Raw genomic sequence first — 15378 nt, 5'->3', positions numbered from 1 at the left:
CGATTCTCACATTTTTAAAATATAGTTAATTTGCAAAGGTATAATGTTATTCCTGAGTATCTAAGTATTCATAGTTTTTGTAAAAAAATCATACTTAACAATATACTTCAAGATGATTTTCACAATTAACAAGAAGAATTTTATGTTCCTAAATATTTCTAATTCACATTCCATATTTGAATTTTTTAATTTTCTCCAGTGTTATTTGACAGCTGATTTCTTTCCAGTTGGAATGTGATGAAGGCCCATACAATGCATTTGACATTAAATTTAAAGGTTGACTCATAACACCTGAGTGCTCTGAGTGGATGTGGACAGGTGAGAAGATCATGGACAATACCTTCCCATCATCTGAAAAGACCTAAATGCCACAAAGGCCATTCAGGACACAGGTGGGGTTTTATGTGAAATGAAATTCCACCTAGTGCTGGCTGGGCAGCATTCTAGGAAGGGCCTTTTGGGGCTCCCTGTGTGCATATGGAGGCACAGCCTCCTTGCCTCCTTTCTGCCTTCTGCAGCCACATGGGAAGAGCACCTGGAAACTTCTGGTTTATGCAGTGCTTTGAGGATAGACCTGTAGGGAAGGGGACAGAAGGGGGCTTGTGCTGACAGGCAGTAGTGGGAGTTCCTGGAAGCTCTTGAGTGGGACTCCAAGGCTGAGCGTGCAGGGCACCAGGAGCTTCCCTGGTGCAGGGGGCTGAGTCCCCCTCAGGAGCTGGCTGTGGTTCTTTGCCTGGTGGGGTGAACCACACCTGCATTCCTGATGTTTCTGGGCCCCTGGTAAATTGGGTTGTTGCACTTTTGCATTGACTTTAGTCACAGGGCATGGTAGGACTAAGAGACACCCTAGCGAATCTCCTGTATTCCAAGCAAACTCTTCTTGACCTCCTTGTGTAGTTGCAGTCATACTTTCCCTGGAGAGTCAGGATCAATCACCCCACTAATATCAGAAACAACTCTTCTGTCCCCATTCCAATTTCAGGATATCATTCCTTTCAAATCAATGTCCTCACTTTAACAGCAGACTCCCTAAAAGATGAGATTTTAGTTTCTGTTGTAAATATGGTATTTGCACAATGAGACTCTGGATCTGGTTTTCAAAGATATCAAGTCTGCAGCTAAAGGAAACAAGATTGTCTTTCAAGACACACAGAGACTTTGATTCTTCATGCAGCACTAAGTTGCAAATTTGAAGCCATAAGCTCATCCCTTTCTTTAATAACTATGACTAGTGTATTTAGGAACAACCAGTCAATATTATTATACTCTTTGGCTCTGCAGAATTCTGTTATGGAGTAAAAAACACCCTCACCCAGAACCTTGCCTCTGTATCTATGTGAGTAGTCATATACAATGGCGGTATTTTGCATATCTCTATTGCAAACTCACTCCATGTATCAGGCACAGTGTATTGGGAAAAAAATTTAGTGAGTATTGTTCAGAGCTAAGAGTGAAACATCATGCAGGAAACTGTTAATCAGCAAACCGGGCCTTACTGGTGAGCACTTTTCATATTTCATAAGGAATGAAAAGAACTAGAACAGTGGGCACATTTGGGGAATATTTTGTAAAAAGTAAGAACCAATAGGGTGCATTCCATGGAGTGTGGTGTTTTTCTGGGAAAGCTGGCCACTTTCTCTGGGACTGAGACATAAACTTTGGGATGTACTGCCCAGGGAGTGTTGTGTTCCTTCCTGAGGAGGCTGGCCACTTCCTTGGGAACTGATGCAGTACTTGCAAGTTGGCATCTTTAGTATAGAGTTCATTGATTATGAGCTCAATTAAAAGGACAGTCCCTGGTCAGGCTAGTTGAAGACCCACCCTGGGAGAAGGTGGTTTACACAGGTGTTTTTTTTCAATCAAGATTCTGGTATTGACTGCTGATTTGGGGCTTCCCCCCAGTGAGCTAGATGTTGGTGAGTTTGTATGTAAGACTGTTGTTCTAATTTTCTATTATTTTTGACTCCAATTGAACATTGATCTAATCTTTGGAGTGGTTGTGGTATTCTTGCTTTGCACTCTAGTTGTCAGTATAGACTTATTAAACTAGATATATAATTATATATATTGCATTCAATCGGGACTCTGACCTGATGTGGGCCAGGTAAGTTTGTGTGTCTCCCAGTTTGGTGAACTTATATCTATATGTATGTATATTCCAAAGGATTATGTTGCAGCACTTGGACCCCTGTTTGTAGACAATCCTTTGCTTATTTTATATTCTCCCAAGTTTTAATAGAAGTTTAATAAAATAAATGTCTGTGTATTGCTTTCTTATGCTTAAATTAAGTCATCATATCAATCTATATACATATATACATATATATCAAAGCATTAGCAAAGTATTTATTTAGTAGAACACATGGGCATATTCATTGTGGGAAATAGAGTAATAGCAGCCTTTGAGTCTAGTCAGCATAGAGAACCAATTGTAAAAACCCCAAACCAACTCAAAAATTCCATGTTTAAACTTCTGTTTCTCAAGAACCATGCCAAGAATCAAGCTGTATCAGTCAGAATTCTCTAGGGAAACAGAACTGACAGTAGATATCTGAAAATATTATGAGACTGGGTAAAATTGTTTCACTCTATGATGGGGTGCACATGTCCTAACTCTTTGGGCAGGCTGCACTCTGGGAAATCCAATGAAGGTTTTTGATGAATTCTCCAGAAGCTGGTGGGCAGGTAAAGAGTTGGAACTTCTCTCCCATGACTACTGAAATCATCACTTCTCCATTTAAGGCTTTCAACTGATTGTATGAAATGTGTCTCATTGCTGAAGGCAATTTCCTTATATATATCCTGAATTATAAATATCAGCATCTTCAGTTCAGACAGAGCTGGTGAATATGATGGCATATTCTTCCCATGTTAAATTACATGCAAAACAAAAAAGAATTTTTTAAATATAATTGAGGTCCAGATTAGTAGACTTTGATTTAATCAAAATATAGACCATTAGAGGTGGGTTAATCAAATCATCAAGCCCCTAAAATATGTTCCCTTGCTGCTTTGTAAAAGGAAGCTTAAGTGGTGTGAGGACCATATGGCTACCTAAGAGAAATTCCCAACTCACAGCCAGTAAGAAAACAGAGGTCTCAGTACCACAATCACAACAAAAGAATTCTTCCAAAAGCTAAAACGAGCTTGGAGGTATTCTCAAGCCTCAGATCAGTTGCAGGACTAGCTGCACCTGAATAATTTTACGGTTTGTGAGACCCAAGTAGAAAATCCAGCTAAGAGATGCTTGCAATTGTGATCTACAGAACTGTGAAACAGCAATTGAGTGTTGTGTTTCAACTTCTAGATTTGCTATATGTAGATCTGTTGGCTGATGTTTTTCAATCTTTTTGAAAAAGTCAAAATCATTTTCTGTGCAAGTATTTTTTCTATTCTGTTCCTTCTTTTTCTCCTTCTTAAATACTAATTACACAAATTTTAGATCATTTAAATGAATCCCACAGCTCATGGATGGTTTGGTCTTGCTAAGTTTTAAGGCATTGTTTTTCACCCCACCACCAAAACATTGCATTGTTATAAAACATTTGTTACAAACTATGAATGAACATCTTCAAATATATGAACAAGTAATAATAGCCAATACATTACATTTGGTGTGTTTTTCTCCAACCTACCCAGTTATTATTAATAACACTCTGTATTAGTATTATATATATTTAAGCTTCATAACAGAACAGTCTCATATTTATTCTGTTATCTGCTGCCCATCTTCTACCACTGGATTCCCTGTGTTATTCAGTCCCAAGCTTTGTATAATCCATTCAAAATATTCAATCAGTGGCTCTCTTTCTCATTAAAGAGTTGTGATGTTATCAAATGTCAATTTTAGAACCTTTTCATTACCCCTAAAGGAAAATTCCATACCCTCTTATACTTCCCTTTTTGTTCTTTAGATTTGATATAATATCTACTTTGCCATTCCTGCAAAAATATTACACTATTCCTGTTACCTATCACCCATAAGTTACATTAGTTATAATTTTTACGTGTATCACCATATTCTTAACACTTTGTGTAGCAGTTTGATATGGATATGAATTCTAAAAATAGATATTGGATTATGCTTGTAATCTGATCTGTACCTGGGCATGATTGAGTTACACCCTTGGGGGGTGGGGCCTCACATAAAAAGAATGGCAAAGAACAGAGTTGAGGTTTTCTGATGTTGGAGTTTTGATGTTGGAGTTTGATGCTGAAGACTTAAGCTGGAGCCCCAGGGAAAGAGACAGAGCCATTCTCCTGATAGTCTACAGCTGACCTTGTGGAGAAAACAGAGGAGCTGAGCCCAGAGGAACCCAGAAAGCCTGAACCCTCACATACATCAGCAGCCATTTTGTTCCAACACATGGAAATAGACTTTGGTGAGGGAAGTAACTTATGCTTTATGGCCTGGTAACTGTGAGCTCCACCCCAAATAAATACCCTTAATAAAAACCAACTGATTTCTGGTATTTTGCATCAACACCCCTTTGGCTGACTAATACAGAATTTGGTACCGAGGACTGGGGAAGTGCTTTTGCAATTACTGAAATGCTGGAATGGTTTTATAAATGGGTAAGGGGTAATTTTTGGAGTAATTGTGAGATGCTTGGAAGAAAAGACATAAAGTGCTTTGAAGAGACTGTTCTTAACAATATGGATGCTAAAGAGACTTTTTATAATGACTTAGAAGTAAGAGATGAAACTATTATTGGAAACTGGAGGAAAGGTGGTTCATGTTTTAAAAGTGCAGAGAACTTAGCAAGATAATTCCTGGTGTTTCATGGAAGGCAGAATTTGAAAATGGTGAGCCTGAGTATTTACCTGAAGAAATTCCCAAAGTAAATTCAGAGAATGCAATTTGGCTTCTTGCACCTTACAGCAAAACACTAGATGATATGCTGAGGACTGAACAGTTGGACACAACTGGAAATTCTGGAAATTCCAAACCTCTGGAAATAAAGCTCCCAGATGAAAGTGCCCCATTGGAGGACTTAAGTAATCTTGAAACTGGTAAATAAAAATTGAAGTTGAAGTTATCTAGGAAAGACTTGTGGAAAGTCTTACTGTCTGACGGCTTTTACCCCTGCTTCCTGAATGCTAAACCAATGAGGTTTTTGAGAGAAATGTATGAACAAAACCACTGTCAGCCTGGAATAAAAAGGACATGGAGAGATTTAAGGAGAAAGAGCTTTAAGAGGATAACCATGGAAGCTGAGATCTGGAATTAGGACATCACCTTGGGCCAAGAGAAGAACCCCACACATGTGTACAGAGAGGGTGAGTTTGCCCTAGCAGTTGAAGAGGGTGGATGTTCCTGTCCGAAGTTCTGTGAGAGTTTTGCTGCCCCAGGTTACAGAGGGTGGAGCACATTCCCCAAGGAATAGGGTGGTTAAGGTCAGCACCCCACAGGTCTGAGAGGAGTGGACTTGTCCCCCAAAGGTTAGGAGGAATGTTGTGTTCACATCACTGTGCTACAGGGGTTAAGACTCTAACCCAAAGATTTGGTATGGTGAGGCAATCACCCCAACACTCTTGGAGAGAGATGTCTGGAGATTGGCCGACACCCAGATGCTTGATGAGGGTTGGACTAAGAAAATGGCCATTGGGCAAGCCAGTTGAAAGGGTGGGTTCCCATATGGCCCCAAGGAGAAATAAACATCTTCTTAAGAATGACTCTCGGACTTTGAAATCAAACAGAGTATTCCCTGCAGGTCTACTGAACTGTAGAAAAACCATAACTCATGTATCCCTCCAAATTTCTCCTTATTGTAATGAAAATGTTTATCATTTGTCTGTCCATTTGTGTATTGGAAGCAAATGAATTGTTTTATAAGTTTTGAAGGTCTATTGCAGATGGAGCTTTGCCCCAAGACAAACTGTATTTCTTTAAATTGATTGTGATATGATTCATCACTTGCTTTGTAACTGATTAAGATTTTTTAAATATTATAATGTCTTTATGGAATTCAGAGGGTTGAGTATAGCAGTTTGATATGGCTATGAATTCCAAAAATAGATATTGGATTAAGTTTGTAATCTGATCTGTACCTGGGCATGACTGAGTTATGATTAGGATATTGAGTCCCCACCCACCAAGGGGTGGAGTCTCACAGATAAAAGGCATGGCAAAGAACAGAGTTGAGGGTTTCTGATGTTGGAGTTTTGTGTTGGAGTTTGATGCTGAAGACTTAAGCTGGAGCCCCAGGGAAAGAGACAGAGCCATTCTCCTGATAGTCTACAGCTGACCTTGTGGAGAAAACAGAGGAGCTGAGCCCAGAGGAACCCAGAAAGCCTGAACCCTCACAAACATCAGCAGTCATTTTGTTCCAACATATGGAAATAGATTTTGGTGAGGTAAGTAACTCATACTTTATGACCTGATAACTGTAAGCTCCACCCCAAATAAATACCCTTAATAAAAACCAACTGATTTCTGGTATTTTGCATCAGCACCTCTTTGGCTGACTAATACACTTTGTAAAGGATGGACATTCTCATATTTATACTATTAAGCACAAACTAATTTTGGTATACAAAATATATATTGTCCTTTGTTCAAGTCCCATGATTCTTTCCTTGATGGTGCCAAATTACTGATGAACACACTGCAGGCATGCTTCATCTTTCTTACCAGATATTCTACTTTTCACATAAATTTGACACTTTCCTGAAGTATCTTTCTCTCTGTTGATATTCCTCATCTGCTCATACATGTTTCCATCTTTTTTAAAAATTATTTTAATGTAGTAACCATAGTTCTTTTAAATTTCCTTTTGATAGTTCCAAAATGTAATTCTCTTTGAATCTGGTTCTGATGGTTGCTTTGTCTCCTTACAGTTTGCTATTTTTATTTTCCCTAGTGCGCAATTCTTTTCTTGTTTGTTTTTGTGGTTTTTTTTTCTTTGATTGAATGCCTGTCACCATTATGTTGCACAGTAAAGATAAAGGTTAATAGGTGACGTGCACATGTAGTATTCTACATGACCATTTGTACAGCACCTTGTGTAAAAGTATTGATAAATGTTTGGGTTTTGTTATTGCCATGTTACTTTCAGGACATCGTCTGCTTCAAATTCCTTGAGCATTACCTTATTGACTTGTCCTTAAGGTGGCTACTTATATAGTGCTGTGTTTTTCCCCAGTGATCCTGTGTAAGGTTTGGACTTTCCTATGTGTCTGTGCCTCAGAGATCTCTTTACACAATTGTGTATCTTCTTCACTTGTAGACTCCTATTGCTTATTACTCTCTGCTAGCTAGACTGGTGGAGGAGGACAGAGGATCCAGCCTTGATTGTCCATTGGTCTTAGGCATGGAGATTTTTTAGTGATCTTGCCCTCTCCCAGCAGAGATTCTCTTATGACTTGGAATTGGAACATTTTATACTCTGTCCTTAAGGGTAGAGGGCCTATTTGTATTGTCTTCCCCACCAGAACTTACTTTACCTCTGCACTGCAGATGACAGTGTCTGTTGCTCTTTCCCCAGAGCCTTAAGCCTTTTTTCTTATGGGAGAAGTGTCTGCCACTGGCAGCTATTAGCTTTTACTAGGGATGTTTCCTCTTGTCTCATGCACTGCTCCAAATCTTTTTCATGAAAGACTGGTGGAAGACCATTGTATTATTTAGCCAAAGGGGTGCTGAGACAAAGTACCAGAAATCCGTTGACTGTTATAAAGGGTATTTATTTGAGGTAGAGGCTTACAGACACAAGACCGAATGGAGGCCATGTAAAGTACTATAAAAGGTAGTTCTAACACAAAGTCTGTTGCCATGTGTTGAAGCAAGATGGTGGCCTTGTCTGTGATGGTTCAGCCTTCCTCTTCTACTTAAGGCTCCATGGCTCCAACTTTTCTCATCTCAGCTGGAAGCTGGAAGGCTACTCTTTCTTCCTGGGCGTCATTTCTTTCCAGGCTCAACTGCTCTATTCTCTTCACAAGGTCAGTTGTAAACTATCAGGCTAATGTCTCATCTCCTGTGGCTCTAGCATCAAGTTCTCTCTTTTGTGTCTATGGAGCTGTCTTTCTTCCTCTGTGTATCTTTGCTTTGTATGTACTTCCATGTTCTGGATTAAGTGTCCATTTATATAGCCCACCAAGGCAGCAGGGACTCAATCCTACACACCCTAATGACATGGTCAAATCAAATCCCTACTCTTGATTTAATAAAGTAAAAGTTAAAACTCTGAATTTAATACAATCAAAGGGATATCATGCCCTAAGAATTTACCAGACTACAAACATCATCAACATCTTTTTTTGGAATTCACATAGTATCAAACTGCCATAACCACTAGAAGAGCCTACATGTAGATGTGAATTTAGCTTGTACCTGTAGTTTCCAGGGTTCTAAAATTTCCTTTAACATTTCATTAACATATTTACTTGACTTTGTACCCACTTTTGGGATAGCCTCATTTTCCTCATATGCTATGCCACAGGTCAGTGCTCATGCCCTTTAACACATTTAACATCTGATTTCATTTGCATTTCATGCCCCCAAAGGTGCAATATATTCTCAGCTCCCTTACTGTACTCAAAAAATGTGGAAATTTTGTAGATTATCATGCTTTTCTTCTTTTTAGGGTGGGATTAATGGTACTTTCAACTGTCTGCATTATCAGAAGAAGGCAGAAGCTAGAAGTACTTAGGTACTGAAAGGTCCTTCCAGTTATTCGGGCGATGGATTTCAAGAGGGCCAAATTGGGAGCAGTAAGACAAGGTAGGAAGCTATTGCATTTGTCATGTAAAGAGATAATGGTGTCCTGGAAAGAGATGGTGGAATGCAAGTAGAGAATAAAGAACAAAACCTTCCTTAGAAAACCTCTAAGCCTCAATTACTTGTCCTTGTCATTGGTTCTCCCTAATTTTTAACATTTACAAATGTCATATCCTCCTTATACTACAATGCAATTTTTCTCTAGATCTCCACAAATGAATTCGTGGTTCAATGAAAACAGAAATTATATTTTATTGTTTCTGAGTTCTAATCTCCTGTCCCAGAGAAATATCCATGTTAAATAGGTTGTTGGAGATGAACGCTAGCAACACTTCTTTTCCTGTAATCCATGGATGAAGACCTACTTGGTCGTGGACTATAAATTTTTTTATCTGATAGTAGACTCACTATACTAGCATTTTGTTGAGGACTTTGGCATTTTTATAACCAGAGGAAATTTTTATTGATAATTTCTTCATCTGTTTTTATATCAGGATAACACTGGCCATATAGATTACATGAGAAATATTTAAGATATTTATACCACCTAAACAATTTAGAATATAATTATACCATTTAAGTCTGTATTTAGCTATTATATTTCATACAGTTTAACTGAGTCTGGTCACTTCATGATTAGGTCACAGGTGGTGGTGGAACATAGACTTGAAGTAAAGAACAAGGTCCTACCAGAGTGGAAAGAGAGTTCTGAACTCAAGAAATGAGCCCTAAGTCAGCTTCCAGGAGAAGGAAGCTTTTCTACTGGCCCATTTTCTTGTATATATGAGAGCATTGGCAGGTTCATATGTATAAGAGGCAAGATTTTCAGAATAATCAAGTACTGTCCAAAATACCTCCCAACAGCATCATCCCAAAAAACCTAGTTCATATATATGTGAGGGTGACCCCAAAGGCCTAAACTAATGTAAAATTTCTGGAATTGTCAATACTAACATGATATGGAGATGATAATTTCATTATCAGAGCTGATTTGTTACTTAACCAAAGTTAGGCATCTTAAATTTGAACCAGATACATTAGGTGGAGATCATGTATAATTCCAAAGAACAAGACATGGATCCTTTCCTTAAGGAGCATGCAAACATTAAAGAAGGTACACACATTATAAAATTATAATAAATGGTAGTGTAGAAATACAGCACATATGTTAAATATTTGTTTTAAGGGAATATCCAAATTGATACCATCTGTTTATTTATTTATTTATTTATCTACTTATTTATTTAGAAAAGCTGTGAGCGTGCAGGGCAATCATGCATAGCCTACAGGAATCCTGCACATAATATCACTACTGATATCTTGCATTATTGTGAAATGTTTCTTACAAATGACAAACAGACATCATCAAAATAGTACTGCTATTTCATATTTTAGGGATGATAAAACACAAATGTCCTGATAATTCAGTTTCAGAGGTTCAGACTATTCAGTCAAAACCAAAAAAAAATCAAAACAAAACAAAAACCCCACAGGATCTAGACATTACCTTCATAAATGCAGTTAATATTAGAGGTAAGAAATGCTGCAATTAATTAACCTCATTTGATTAAGTGCTGTATATAAGCACAGGAAGAAAAGTAAATTTACCCTAAAGTAAATTATACATATTTTTGTGTTTTTTATATTCTTGTAGATTTAAGATCTCAGACTCCCTAGTCCTATTTGTCATGGTTGGAATAAAAAGCATTCAGACCAGACAATATTTATAAGAAAACACTATAAAACAAGAAGACCTGACTACGCTGTATCTCCCTGGAAATAAAAGGAAGCAGTTGTTAAGAAAAAAGAAATCCACAAATGCATTTGAAAAGTTATGTTGAGATATCATTTCTACTTCTTATTAACGTTAGGAATGTTTTCATTTTCTTGTACTCTCAAGGGGAAGCATACCAAAAGAATGACCTATACCTATGACTATTTTGCACTATGTTATCCTGCTATATCAGCTAAGATCTGACTAATTAAATTTATCAGGACAATTTTGAGAATGCAGTTAATGTTTTCATTTCCTAACCTCTGTATTTCTTTTTCCCAAGATTAAGGAACAAATTCCTGGTGCCTTAACATTGAAAGCTCAAGATTTAAGATATCAGTTCATCTACGGATATATTCAATGAAGAGAATTAGAAAGACTTTTGTTTATTTTACAACCATGAAGAATATCTTCAAGGTAATATTCAGACTGCCCTTTCAAAAATTTAACATTGGTTCTGTGCTGATTTTTTCAATTATTCTCAAATAAATATAGCTTGACTGGAATTGTGTAAGGGAGATGGCGAAGAGCAGCAGTTTTTACTAAAATTCTTGGAGGATGATTATTTCTTCTCATGGGCATGTCTTCATGGAATGCTTGGATACAACACAAGCTCTGGGAGTGACATCATCATTAACCGCTTTTGGAGCTGAGGATTTATGAACTCTTCTGAGATCACTGAGTGCTTTGGAAATCCTGCTATCAGTGTGGATCAACAAGAAAGGGCACAGAACTGGGTAACAGAAAGAGGAAAGACAATTGAGGCTTTGAAGTTTAATATCTTTCTGATTTGCAAAAGCTATGTGGACAGTAAGGAAAGAATTAATCAAATAAAATGAAACAAAAGTTGTCACCAAAAACAGGATAGTTTTTGTGGCTCTTGTTCCCGGAGAACATTTCTGAATATGCCTGCTTTTATGCATTTCCTGTACTTTCTTCTGGTGCTTGCACAAGAGAATAACTATGTAGACACTGGACAATGTCATGAAGAAGAGCATAAAAACATCCCGAATAACCATCTGAAATACAAAAACCAAATACATGGATTTAGAGGAACAATATTTCATATAAAACTGATGTTTACAGGAAGTATAATTTTTTGTTGCTGTAGTCTCAATAATGACATTAGTATTTAGGAACATGTTGAGGGCCCAGAAGAAGAAAGATAAAGGATGAATGAAATTGGTAGCTCTGAATTTGAGCCATGGCCATCTGCTGGTGTTGGGACTGAGGATGATGGCTTGGATTATGCTCAAGAGACAGGTTGTGCAAATGGAATGTGCCCGGGTGACGCAGTAAATGTACATTACCACCTTACACCCAACGTCGTTCAGCGTATGTCTAATTCCAAATGAGAACATACTTTCTGGGACTCCCCTAGAGGATACAGTAGCCAGGTTAGCAAATGTCAGCTGTGTAAGAATCTTATCTGTGCACTTGCTCTGAGAAGGTTTGGCAAAGGCGATGTAGCTGTTCACCACAAGTATCAAGGAGTTCCCCAGAATCCCAATGCCAGTTTGAGAGAGGAAGAGAATTCCGAAGATCATCTTTTGAAATCTTTTCTGGTGACTTTATTAGCACTAAAAAAAAAAAAAATGGTCACAATCTATTGAAGCATAGAGAAAACTACAACCTAAACAACAACAACACAATCTACGGTTGAGAGTTTTAGCAAATGAAGTTGAAATTTTCAAGTATTTTGAAATGGTTTGCAGCATACATAATTATATTTTATTCCTATAGTGATGTGATTACTATAGATATATTTTCTAAAGTTTTGTGAAGTTTAGTAATTGCACAGTGCTGTTTATTCCTTGAAGAAATCAGAGTTCACTGAAAGGCAAATTATGCTCAGTCATTACTTACAATACTTTCAAGAGCCTTTGATTGAAATGGTGTAATAGGAATTTTGTAAAAGAGTAAATTTTTATAATACAAAATGTAGAAAAAGTAGTATAAAGAAAAAAGCTAGAATGCTTTTAAGGCAATCTTACAGAATAAACATAAGAACATCCCTTGTTGGGACTTTGGGAAGATGAAAGATTAGACAGCTGCAGCACTCACTTCTCTCCCAGATAATCAGCTAGTTGAGAGTCAGGAACAGTATGAAACAAGTGTTGCCAGGCTTCAGAAACCAGTAAGTACAGCAGCATCCAGGAAAGAGCTGGATGAAGAAACTGAGAATCTGCAAGGAGTTCTGGAAGTAACTCAGACTGCTGCTGCTGCTAGTGCCCACACCGCACTCTTGGACAAACAGCTTCAAGTCTACCAGTCCCTGTCTGGAGGGTGGCTGCAGACTGAGAAGGAGCTGGAAGACCACTTCACCAAGAAGAGGGAGAGGGATGGCCATGGTCCACTACTGATTCAACTTTTGGTCAGTGAATTTCGAAAGTTGAGTCCTCCTGTTTCAATCCATCCTTACCAGAGGTTCCCATATACCCCACTCCCCACCCACCCTCCACTCATCCCACATCTTTGGTGACTCTTTTCACCCTCTCTCCAAAGGCACTTTGGAACTGGTGAACACCCCCTTTGTGGGTCCCTGACTCTGATGGATGGGGTAATACTGAAAAACAAAGTGTCAAAAAAGAGCACTAACACAAACGAAATTGACAAAAATGCCTTAGACAAGTAAGAGAAACTAACATTCTGAGGAAATTCTTAAAAATAATCAAATGCCCAGCAAACAGACAAAAATTAGAAGCCATAAAAGAAACAGAAAGATATGGCCCAGTCAAAGGAGCAAATTAAAAACTTGGAGGAGGGACAGAATTTGGATCAACTAATCAATAATGGTCAAACAAATCTGCTAAATCAATTAAGGAGTTGGCTTAAGAGATAAAGGACTATACAATTTTCTAAATTTTTAGTTACTTTAAGTTTTACATTATGGTTTATATTTTAGCCTACATATTTTATACATTTTTCATGTAATTTAACATGTCCTATATCCATCATTGCATGACATTGTGGAACACTTCCATCGTCCCCCCAGTTGCCCTGCTTCCATAATTCTAGACTTCTCTCCCTCTGCCCTCAGGTCCCACAGTGACAACCAATCTTCACTACTTGAAGGATCAGATTCACAGATATTTGCAATAATGCTGAGGGCTTGACATACTAGACTGCCCTAACCCATTGGGACCCCCAATTCTCTCAAAAGACACAATTCCCTCTGTTTGAGAGCATCAGGCCTCCCCAGGATGTGAGTACACCTTCAAACTCATTGTATGGGTCTCCACACAATAATATAACACACTGCGACAAAATGAGCACTCACACACTCCCTAGAAACTTGCCCCTGAGCCAGATGCCCCCCCCATTAAGCACCTTAAACAGGTAATACTTCCTTACTATATTTTCTAAAGAGTTTTCTCAAAATTATAGTTTTAACCACATACCTGACAATCTTCCATGTTCAACTGTTCCCTCCAGCCCTCTCCCTAATTCTGATCCATCCTCCCAACCCTAGCCCCCTCAAGCCCACAAGGCCCCATCCAAAGATATCCCTATGCCCTCATCTTATCCCTTCCCTATACAAATACTTATCTCCAGCTTATCATAGATTTTACCCATGTATGCATCAGATCGCAACCTTCCTCTTCCCCCCAACTTCCTATAAGCCTATCATCCAGTCTCTAGCTCTCTGAGATATCCTGATTTGCTTACTTCATATCAGAGAGGTCATGTAGTATTTGTCCTTCAATGCCTGGCTTGCTTCACTCAACTTAAGGTCCTCAAGATTCACCCATGTTATCCCATATGTTTGTACTATATTCCTTCTTATAGCTGAGTAGTATTCCATTGTATGTATATACCACATTTTATTTATCCATTCATCTGTTAATGGACATTTGTGTTGATTCCAACTTTTGGCAATAGTGAACAATGCTGCTATAGATACAGATACTGGTGTGCATATATTGGTTTGTGTCTTTGTTTGATAACTATGTTTCAATATCTGTGCATCAGCTGCAGCAAATATAACATGAATATGTAAAAAGATCATTGCAGGGGAAGGGGAAAAAGGGCTTGATATTGAATATATGGGAGTCCCCTATATTGTATATATGAATTATTGTGATCTTAAGTTTTTTTAAGACAAAATTAAAATTTAGAAAAAGAAGGAAAAATAAAGGATGTAGACACTGAGGAAGAAATGAAAGAAATTGCCTTGCCAGTGTACATACAGGGCTACAATAATTACAGTGATGAAAGGCAGAACACCAAAAACAAACTTTTATAATATTTGTTACTTTTAAATATTTTATTTTAGTTTTTCTAAATTAGTATATATTCTATTTCTAATCTTTAAACCTATCACTACTATTTCATTTTCCTATTAATTGAATTTGGCAATATATTAGGCTTCATTGTTGAAGAAGTTTTGGACCACAGAGAGGTTCAACTATGGCAGGGGAAGAACACTGGTGTGGGGTGTTATTGATGGTGAGTACAGGATTGGAAAGGAGTTCTCCAGGGCATGTATATGGGGTACATAAAAATGTTCAGATATATGTTGGGTATTTTCATAGTAGTTACAGTTGCAAATGCTAACTGAGGGAGTGTTGAGTTCCTACCCAGGGGAGCTCTGTCACATTCCCCAATGGAATAGCAACAATCCCCCAAGTGCAATGGCAAAGACCAATGAAGAAGGATGGTCCAATGATGAGCCCTTGATACTGATGACTATGCTTATGAGCCTGTGTACCTGAAATTTGAACTAGGCCTAGAGCTGCAGGGTGTCTAAGGGTTATCTCCTGAGAACCTCCACATTGCTCAGACATGGCCACTCTCTAAGCCAAACTAAGCATGTAAATGCATTACCTTCCCTCGAGCATGTGACATGACTCCTGGGGTTGAGCCTCCCTGGTGCTGAGATTACTAA

The 15378-nt window shown here is 38.1% G+C and overlaps 1 pseudogene; it reads right to left on the bottom strand.

Annotated features, from left to right (window-relative positions):
* LOC101441673 (SERPINE1 mRNA-binding protein 1-like) overlaps positions 1-12037 on the bottom strand; it is a 42705-nt pseudogene extending 30668 nt beyond the window's left edge.
* Between the last annotated feature and the right edge of the window lie 3341 nt (positions 12038-15378).

Source organism: Dasypus novemcinctus, chromosome 8 (assembly GCF_030445035.2).
Source record: "Dasypus novemcinctus isolate mDasNov1 chromosome 8, mDasNov1.1.hap2, whole genome shotgun sequence".
NCBI classification, from domain to species: domain Eukaryota; kingdom Metazoa; phylum Chordata; class Mammalia; order Cingulata; family Dasypodidae; genus Dasypus; species Dasypus novemcinctus.
This window is presented reverse-complemented; position numbering and strand designations above follow the sequence as displayed.